The 10,310-nt window shown below is 35.0% G+C and overlaps 1 non-coding gene across 1 annotated transcript; it reads left to right on the top strand.

Moving 5' to 3' along the window:
- The first annotated feature begins 499 nt into the window (after positions 1–499).
- Positions 500–698, top strand: LOC135274120 (U2 spliceosomal RNA). Its single transcript, XR_010341920.1, has one exon. It is a non-coding gene; the product is annotated as a U2 spliceosomal RNA (small nuclear RNA).
- The last annotated feature ends 9,612 nt before the right edge of the window (positions 699–10,310 follow it).

Genomic DNA, 10,310 nt, shown 5'->3' with positions numbered 1-10,310 from the left:
AGAAAATTGAAAGGAACAAATAGAATAAAGACAATTGAAAAAAATCAATTAGCAGTAGTACTAAGGGCTAATATTTTTATGTATTTCTTACTATCTTTTTTCCAAAGAATATGAAGCAGGTATGTATACACACACAATATATATGTATAGATAAATATGTACCCGTATTTCTGTGTAACATGAATTTTTAACCACAGATATAAAAAGATTCTATAAAACGTGTTTTTAATATATTCAGACTAGCCAAAGCCCATCAAGAGCAGAATGGATAAACTGACCTGTTATATTCATATAATATAGTATTATTGTATATAGGAATATTATATTCATATATGTTATATATGTATACATATTATATATGTATATTTCTCAATTATATTTGACTGTAGAAACTTTTCTCTTAAAGAAGAAAGACTATCTGCACCAGTGTTTTGGAAAGACAGCGAGGGATTGTTGGAATCTATTTTAAAGAATCTGTGTCTTCATAAGAAGAGAACGTATCGCTTCTCGGCCTTTTGGCTAAGATCAAGTGTAGAAGAGAACGTGTATATGATACAGTGTATATCATGATCGTATAATTAATATATTACATGTATTAGTTCACTTTCATGCTGCTGATGATGACATACCCAAAAATGGGAAGAAAAAGAGGTTAATTGGACTTACACTTCCATATGGCTGAAAAGGCCTCAGAATCATGGTAGGAGGCAAAAGGCACTTCTCACATGGTGGCAGCAAGAGAAAAGGAGGAGGAAGCAAAAGTGGAAATCCCTGATAAACCCATAAGATCTCATGAGACTTATTTACTATCACAAGAATAGCACTGGAAAGACTGGCCCTCATGATTCAATTACCTTTCCCTGGGTTCCTCCCATAACACGTGGGAATTCAAGTTGGGATTTGGGTGGGGACACAACCAAACCATATCATTCTGCCCCAGCCCCTCCAAATCTCATGTCCTCACGTTTCAAAACCAATCATGCCTTCCCAACAGTCCCCCAAAGTCTTAACTCATTTCAGCATTAACTCAAAAGTCCACAGTCCAAAGTCTCATCTGAGACAAGGCAAGTACCTTCCACCTATGAGCCTGTAAAATCAAAAGGAAGCTAGTTACTTCCTAGATACAATGGGGGTACAGGTATTGGATAAATATACCTGTTCCAAATGGGAGAAAATGACCAAAACAAAGGGGTTACAGGACCCATGCAAGTCTGAAATCCAGAGAGGCAGTCAAATTTTAAAGCTCCAAAATTATCTCCTTTGACTCCAGGTCTCACATCCAGGTCACACTGACATAAGAAGTGGATGAGTTCCTATGGTTTTGGGCAGCTATGCCTCTGTGGCTTTGCAGGGTATAGTGTAGCCTCCTTCCTGGCTGCTTTCATGGGCTGGCATTGAGTGTCTTTTCCAGGCACACAATGCAAGCTGTCAGTGGATCTACCATTCTGGGATCTGGAGGACAGTGGCCCTCTTCTCATAGCTCCACTAGGCAGCGCCCCAGTAGGGACTCTGTGTGAGGGCTCCAACCCCACATTTCCCTTCTGTACTGACCTAGCGGAAGTTCTCCATAAAGGCCCTGCCCCTGCAGCAAACTTCTGCCTGGACATCCAGGCATTTTCATACATCTTCTGAAATCTAGGCAGAGGTTCCCAAACCTCAGTTCTTGACCTCTGTGCACCTGCACAGCTCAACACAACATGGAAGTTGCCAAGGCTTGGGGCTTCTACCCTCTGAAGCCATAGCTCAAGCTGTATGTTGGCACCTCTCAGCCATGGCTTGAGTGGTTAGGACACAGGGCATTAAGTTCCTAGGCTGCACACAGCACAGGGACCCTGGGCCTGCCCACAGAACCAAGTTTTCTTCCTGGGCCTCCAGGCCTGTGATAGGAGGGGCTGCTGTGAAGACCTCTGACATGCCCTGGAGACATTTTCCCCATGGTCTTGGGGATTAACATTAGACTCCTTGCTACTTACACAAATGTCTCCAGCTGGCTTGAATTTCTCCCCAGAAAATGGGTTTTTCTTTTCTATTACATAGTCAGGCTGCAAATTTTCCAAACTTCTGTGCTCTGCTTCCCTTTTAAAACTGAATGCCTTTAACAGTACCCAACCAAGGCACCTCTTGAATGCTTTGCTGCTTAGAAATTTCTTCTGCCAGATACCCTAAATCATCTTTCTCAAGTTCAAAGTTCCACACATCTCTATGGCAAGGGCAAAATGCTGCCAGTTTCTTTGCTAAACATAACGAGATTTACCTTTGCTCCAGTTCCCAACAAGTTCCTCATCTCTATCTGAGACCACCTTAGCCTGGACCTCATTGTTCATATCATTATCAGCATTTTTGTCAAAGCCGTTCAACAAGTCTCCAGGAAGTTCCAAACCTTCCCACATATCCTGTCTTCCTGTCTTCTTCTAAGCCCTCCAAACTGTTCCAGCCTCTGCCTGTTACCGAGTTCTGAAGTCACATCCACATTCTTGGGTATCTTTTCAGCAACACCCCACTCTACTAGTACCAATTTACTGTATTAGTTTGCTTTCATGCTGTTGATAACAGCATACCCAAAAATGGGAAGAAAAAGAGGTTGAATGGACTTATAGTTCCACATGGCTGGGGAGGCCTCTGAATCGTGGTGGGAGGCGAAAGGCACTTGTCACATGGTGGCAGCAAGAGAAAATGAGGAGGAAACAAAAGCAGGAACCCCTGATGAACCCATCAGATCTCTTAAGACTTATTAACTAGCACAAGAATAGTACAGGAAAGACCAGCCCCCATGATTCAATTACCTCCCCTGGGTTCCTCTCACAATACATGGGAATTCCGGGAGTTACAATTCAAGTTGACATTTGTGTGGGGCCACAGCCAAACCATATCACTACAATTATATTATATTCATATTATTACAGTATGTTATATTACATATCTATAAATATATACAGATTATATTCATATAATATAACAGAGTTTTATTATACATAATGAGAATGAAGTAACAAACTATGGATAAAGTCCACTGAAACATAACATTAAGAGAGCCAAACACAAAACAGTACACACTATATGCTTCTCTTAATAAAAAGTACAAAAATAAACTAGTGTATGCTGTTAGAAGTCAGGATAGTGGTTTCTCTCTGAGCAGTGACACCCAGAAGGGTTCACAAGAGGATTCCTGGGATGTGACAATACTCTATTTCAATTTCAAATGTAACATTCACCACAATAGACTAGATACTAAGCCATAAAACAAGTATCAATAAATTTTTAAAAACTGAAGTCAAATAAAGTATGTTCTCTGATCATAATAGAATTAGAAAATAATTTTTAAAAATCTTTAACTCTCCAAATATTATAAAAGTAAATAATATACTTCTAAATTACCTATGTGTCAAAGAAGAAATCAAAAAAGAAATGAGAAAAACATTCAGTTGTAATTACACAGAGTTATCAGTGTATGAAGATTCATTGATCTGACAGTAATGTGTACTTTTCTGTATATACTTATATATCAAATTTTAATTAAAAGTTTAATTTTTAAAATTTACATAAGCTATTTATATGGGACACCCACTAATTGCTGACCAGTCATCTCTTTCTGTTCCCCCTTCGAGACATTGAATTGTTTTTCATGTTCTCTTACTTCTCTTCTTCCTTCCTTTTTCTAAGCCACCATTACCACCTTTGTCATTTAATGCAGAATATTTTTTACCTAGTCAATGAACTTTTCACAGATCATATTTAATTGACAGATTTCTAAAATATAATATATTTTAATAATTATGTTGAGTAAAATTATGGACTGTAGATTAAGGTAAGGAGCTACCTATTTTGTCCATAATTTTCAAATTTCTTTATTACATAATAAATCATTTCCAAACTATAATCATTCATAAAATTAAATTATCTATCTACAAAGGTAACTTTATCTAGAAGTTGAAGGTTTTTCTCTGGTCATTTTTAAACATACAGTTCTACATAATTAGAGCCAAAGGTAAGTAATTTGGACCTCTTCTTTTACTTGCTTTCAGTGGACCAAAAATAAAAATTAAAATTAAAAATGTAAATACCAAGAAGCAATTCTTTTTAGTAAAGAACCAACTGAAAGTGCTGGATTCACAATATTCTCTAAACATGGATTAGTGTCAGGTTTGTCTTTAATGAAATTTAAAACACAGCATATCAAAATATGTATGATGCATTTGAAGAAGTGTTTATAGAAAATGTTAAAACCTTAAATTCTTACATTAAAAAAGAATAAACGTATAAAAATCAATTATCTAAATTGTCATGTAAGGAAAGCTGACAAAAAATAAAGCAAATTAACCCCAAGGTAAAATTAAGAAAAAAAATAAGAGGCATATAGATACAATGGAATAGATGTAAAAGAATTTTACATCCAGCCAAACTAAGCTTCATAAGCAAAAAAGAAATTAAATACTTTTCAGATGAGTAAATGCTAAAGGAATTTGTTACCGTCAGACCTTCATTACAAGAGATCCTTAAGGGAGTGCTAAACAAGGAAACAAAAGACCGTTATCTACCACGAAAAAACACACTTAAGTACACAGTCCACTGACACTATACAGCAACTATACAATCAAGTCTGCATAACATCCAGCTAACAACACAATGACAAAATCAAATCCTCCCATATCAATATTAACCTTGAATGTAAATGAACTAAATGTCCCACTTAAAAGACACAGATTGGCAAGTTAGATAGTAGCAAGACCCAACTAAAATGCTGTCTTCAAGAGACCTATCTCATATACAATGGCACACATAGGCTCAAAGTAAAGGGGTAGAGAAATATCAATCAAGCAAATAAAAAAAAAAAAAACAGGGTTTGCTATTCTTATTTTAGACAAAAGACTTTAAATAAACAATAATAAAAAAGGACAAAGAAGGACATTACATAATGATAAAGGGTTAACTCAACAAGAAGACTTAACTATCCAAAATATACATGCACCCAACACTGGAGCACCCCGATCCATAAAACAAGACCTACAAAGAAACTTAGATAACTACACAATGATAGTGAAAGACTTCAACACCCCACCTGACAGTGTTAGACAGAGCATCAGGGCAGAAAACTAATGAAGATATTCAAGAACTAAACTTGATACTTGCCCAAATGGACCTAAAAGACATCTACAGAATGCAACACCACAAAAATAAATACATCCTTCTCATCTGCACACAAAACATACTCTAAAACTGACCACATGCTCAGCCAAAAAGCAATTCTAAACAAATTCAAAAAAGCTAAAATTATACCAACCACATTCTTGGACCACAGCATAATAAAAATAGAAATCAATACCAAGAAGATCTCTAAATCATATAATTACATGGAAATTAAACAACCTACTCCTGAATGACCTTTGGATAAAGTATAAAATCAAGGCAGCAACAAAATAATTCTTTGAAACTAATGAAAACAAAGTTATAACATACCAGAATATCTGAGATGCAGCTAAAGCAGCGTTAAGAGGAAATTTATAGCACTAAATGTCCACAATAAAAAATCAAAAAGTTAGAAGGATCTCAAATTAACAATCTAACATCACACCTAGAGAAACTAGAAAAACAAGACCAAACCAACCACAAAGCTAGCAGAAGAAAAGAAGTAACCAAAATCAGAGGTGAACTGAACAAAACTGAGATGTGAAAATCCATTAAAAAGATCGGTGAAACCAAAAGTTGATTTTTTGAAAGAATAAATAAGGTTGATAGACCACTAACTAGATAATACAAAAAAAAGAGAGAGAAGATGCAAATAAATGCAGTTAGAATGACAAAGGTGACATTACCACTAACCCCATGGAAACACACAAAAAAATGCTCAGAGACTATTATGAACACCTCTATGCACACAAACTAGAAATCCTACAAAAAATTGATACATTCCAGAAAACATACAACCTCCCAAGATTGAACTAGGAAGAAATGGAAATCCTGAACAAAATAAAAATGAGTTCCAAAATTTAACTGGAAACAAAAAACATATAAATCTGAAAAAGCCCTGCACCAGATGGATTCACAGCCAAATTCTATCACATGTATAAAGAGCTAGTATCAATCCTACTGAAATTATTTCAAAATATCAAGGAGGAGGGACTCCTTTCTAACTCATTCTATGAGGTCAGCATTATTTTGACCCCAAAACCTGGCAGATACACACAAAAAAATAGAAAATCTTAGGCCAATATCCCTGATGAACATAGACACAAAAATTGTCAACAAAATACTAGCAAATCAAATCCATCAGCACATCAAAAAGCTAACTCACCAATACCAAGTAGGCTTTATTCCTGTTATGCAAAGTTGGTTCAACATATGCAAATCAATAAATGTGATTCATAACATAAAGAAAACTAAAAGCAAAAACTACATTATCATTTCAATAGTAGAAAAGCCTTTCAATAAAATTCAACAACCCTCATGTTAATCCTCAACAAACCAGGCATTGAAGGAACATACCTCAAAATAATGAACCATATATGACAAACCTATAGCCAATATCATATTGAATGGGGAAAAGCTGAAAGCATTCCATTGAGAAACAGAACAAGACAAGAATGCTCACTCTCACCACTCCTATTCAACATGGTACCAGAAGTCCTAGCCAGAGCAATCAGGCAAGAAAAAAAAATAAAAGGCAACCAAATAGGAAGACAGAAAAACAACCTATCTCTTTTCATAGAAGATATTAATCTATACCTAGAAAACCCCATAGTCTCTGCCAAAAGGCCCCTAGAACTGATAAACAACTTCAATAATGTTTCAGAATACAAAACGAATGTACAAAAATCACAAGCATTTCTCTACACCAATAATATCTAAGCTGAGAGCCAAATCAAGAGTGCAATTCTATTCACAATTGCCACAAAAAGAATAAAATACCTAGGAATACAGCTAACCAGAGAGGTGAAAGATCTCTAAAACAAGAATTACAAAACACTGTTGAAAGAAATCAAAGACAATACAAACAAGTAGAAAAACATTTCAAGCTCATGGATAGGAAGAATCAATATTGCTAAAATGGCCATATTGCCCCAAGCAATTTACAGATTCAATGCTATTCATATCAAACTACCAATACAATTTTTCACGGAATTAGAAAAAGCTATTTTAAAATTTATATCACACCAAAAAAGAGCCCAAATAGCCAAAGCAATCCTAAGCAATAAGTACAAAGCTAGAGGCATCATACTACCCAACTTCAAGCTATACCACAAGGTTACAGTAACCAAACCAGCATGGCACTGGTACAAATAGTCACACAGGCCAATGGAACAAGTTAGGGAACACAGAAGTAAAGCTGCACACCTACAACCATCTGATCTTCAACAAAGTTGACAGTAACAAGCAATGGAGAAAGGATTTCCTATTCAATAAATGACACTGGAATAACTGGCTAGCAATATGAAGAAGATTCAAACTGAACCCCTTCTTTCACTAGATACAAAAATCAACTCAAGATGTATTAAAGACTCAAGTGTAAGATCTAACACCTTAAAACCCTAGAAGAAAACCTAGGAAACACCATTCTGGACATAAGTCTTGCCAAAAAACTTCATGACAAAGTTTCCAGAAGCAATTGGTACAAAAACAAAAATAGGTGAGACCTAAGTAAACTAAGGAGCTTCTGTACAGGAAAAAAAAAAAAAAAAACCTGCTATCAACAGAATAAAAGACAAACTACAGAAAAACTGCTATCAACAGAATACAAGACAAACTACAGAATGGGAGAAACTATTTGCAAACTATGCATCCTACAAAAGTATAATATCCAGAATCTATAAGGAACTTAACAAGCAAAAAACAACCTACTTGATTAAAAAAATGGGCAAAAGATATAAATGGACACTTCTCAAAAGAAGATATACATGCAACCAAAAAGCATATGAAAAAATGCTCAACATCACTAATCATCAGAGAAATGCAAATCAAAACGACAATGAGATACCATCTCACACTACTCAGAATGGCTATTATTAAAAGGTTAGAAAATAACAGATGTTGACAAGGTTGTAGAGAAAAGAGAACACTTATACACAGCTGGTGGGAATGTGAATGAGCTCAGCTACTGTACAAAACAGTTTGGGGATTTCTCAAAGAACTTAAAACAGAGTATTTAACCAAGCAATCTCATTACTGGTATGTAACCAAAGGAATATAAATTATTCAACCAAAGTATATATGCATTCATATGTTCATCACAGCATTCGTCACAAAACCAAAGACATGGAATCAACCTAGATGCCCATCAATGGTTGACTGGATAATGAAAATGTGACACACATACACCATGGAACACTACTTAGCCATAAAAAGCAAAATCATATCTTTTTCAGGAACATGGATGCAGCTGGATACCGTTATCCTAAGCAAATTAACACAGGAACAGAAAATCAAATACCACATATTTTCACTTACACATGAAATTTTTGAATACACATAGACACGAAGAGGGAAACAATAAACACCAGGGCCTACTTGACAGTGGAGAGTGAGAGGAGGGTTGAAAAACTACCTATCAGGTACTATGCTCAGTACCTGGGTGACTAAATCATTTCTACACCTAGTGACACGCAATTTATCCATGTTAACATACCTGCATATGTACCTTCGAACCAAAAATAAATGTGGGAAAAGAAAATTTTAAAAACATTCAAAGATCAATCAATATAATTTATTATTAACAATATATATTTATTTTTATATATTATTCATGTTAGCAGAATAAAATAGAAAATTTCTATGATCATTTTCTTAGATGCATAAGAAGTGTTTGACCAAATTCAACACCCATTCATAATAACAATTCTCAACAAACTAGAAATAGAGGAGAATTTCCTCAACCTGATAAGAATGCATTTATGAAAATCCCACTGCTAACATTTACTAAATGATGAAAGGTTGAATGCTTCATCTGCAAAATTGGGGACAACACAAGGATGTCCTCCCTCACCACTGGTATTCAACATTGTAGTAGAGGCCCTAGCCAATGAAATAAGCCAAGAGAAAAAAAGCCATATAGATAGGAAAAGAAGTAAAACTGTCTTTATGCACAAATGACATGATTGTGTATGTAGAAAATCCTAAGGAATCCCCACAAAAAGCTACTAGAACTGAGAAGTGAGTCTAAGAAGTTTGTAGAATACAGGGTCGACATACATACAATTTTATTCTATATACAAGTAACAAACAAAACAATTCAATGGCATCAAAAAATATGCAATACTTAGAGATAAACTTATCAAAATGAGTGCAAGACTTGTAAAATGAAAACCATAAAACATTGCTGAGAAAAATTAAAGGAGCCCTAAATAAATGGAAGAGATACCTATGCTAATCTATAGATTCAATGTAATCTTAAAATCCAGAAAGGCTATTTTTGTATTCAGAAAAAAAGCCAGTTTCAAACTTTATATGGAAAGTGAAAGACTGGAAGAGTCTCAACAATTAGAAAAAAGAAAGAATAAATACAGACGACCTACACTACCCGATTTCAAGACTTACTCCAAAGCTGCAGTAAGTAAAGTGTGAGGTATTGGCATAAACAAAAATATATAAATTAATGGAATAGAACATAAAGTTCAAAAATAGCCCCACACATTTACTTGGGGTAATTTTGCTAAGGGAAAATGGAGAAACAATAATCTTTTCAACATTGTCGCTGGAACGACTAGATATAAATAAGAGGGAAAGTATCTTCACTCTTACCTCACACCATATATAAAACATGAACTTGAAATGGATCATAGGTTTCTATGGCAAAGTTAATACTTGAAAACTTCCAGAAAAATAAAACTGAAGAAAAGATCTTTGTGACTTTGGATGGAAAATGATTTTTCAACTGGGATACAAAAGGCATAAATGATTTTTAAAAAGAAAAGAAAAAGTGGACCTCATCAAAATTTAAAACTTTTGCTCATTAGAAGACATTATTAAAAATAAAACTGCAGCCTTTCAGTTGTAACTGCCATCTTCCAGTAATTACCAAAATGACAAACACAAAGGGAAAGAGAGGCACCCAATAGATGTTCTCTAGGCCTTTTAGAAAACATGGAGTTGTTCCTTTGGCCACGTATATGTAAATCTATAAGAAAGGTGATCTGTAGACAACAAGGGAATGAGTATTACGCAAAAAAAAAAAAAAAAAAAAAAAAATGCCCCACAGCCATTAACATAGCAAAACTGGAAGAGTCTACAATGTGACCCAGCCTGCTGTTGGCATTTTTGTAAACAAACAAGGGCAAGATTCTTGCCAAGAGGGTTAATGTGCATATTGAGCACATTAGTAC

This window comes from Aotus nancymaae, unplaced genomic scaffold (genome assembly GCF_030222135.1).
Source record: "Aotus nancymaae isolate 86718 unplaced genomic scaffold, 86718_ANA_hifiasm-v0.15.2.pri h1tg000010l, whole genome shotgun sequence".
Taxonomy (NCBI): Eukaryota; Metazoa; Chordata; class Mammalia; order Primates; family Aotidae; genus Aotus; species Aotus nancymaae.
Note: the sequence above shows the minus strand (reverse complement) of the source record. Positions and strands in the feature narration are given on the sequence as shown.